Here is a 706-nt window from a genome sequence, read left to right as displayed (position 1 = left end):
ATATATATATAAATTTTGTACAAGTCTTTTATTCTTTCATTCTTTCTTTCTTTTTTCAGCCCCTTCATACTTACTTCGTTCTTTCCCCTCTTCTTTCTTTTGCTCCCCCTCTCTCACATTTCCTGGCCTTCCCTTCATTCTCACCTTCCCTCCTCTTTCACTTCACTCTGTCCCTTTTCTTTTTTTTCTCATCCCTCCCTAATTCTTCTGTCCCTCTTCCTCTACCTCTTCTCCTTCCATGTGACTGGTGTTCAGCGAAGCCTGACCTTTCTTTCTGGGTTCGACCACCATCCATGCAACATCTATATTCCTTCCCATGCCTGTCATCTCTTATGTCCCTGCTGTAAGGCTTCACTTCCACACATGCCAGCTTAATTTAATTCATCCTTAGTTGAGAGACACTTGCTGTCAATGTCCTGTTGTTTGCATTTGTATTTGTGTACCATTTCTCCGTTTTTTCTCTGTCCTTGTTTTTGTATACATTCACTGCTTCTTCCAAGGAATCTAGTGCTCTTAGCATAGATTTTCCTTAGGGCTGGCCAGATTGGAGCAGTCTTTAGTATAACCAGCCAAAACTGCAAAGATAGTCTGGAACTCGACTGATGAAAGAAAACTCCTTGTTCTTTCTTGTCCCTTTTTGTATCATCTGTTTGGATGTTTTGTTGTTGCCTTTTGCATTCTTGTCCCATTTTTTGTATTCTTTTAT

Source organism: Octopus bimaculoides, chromosome 10 (genome assembly GCF_001194135.2).
Source record: "Octopus bimaculoides isolate UCB-OBI-ISO-001 chromosome 10, ASM119413v2, whole genome shotgun sequence".
Lineage (NCBI taxonomy): Eukaryota > Metazoa > Mollusca > Cephalopoda > Octopoda > Octopodidae > Octopus > Octopus bimaculoides.
The sequence above is the reverse complement of the archived record's forward strand: the minus strand, read 5'-3'. Positions refer to the sequence as shown.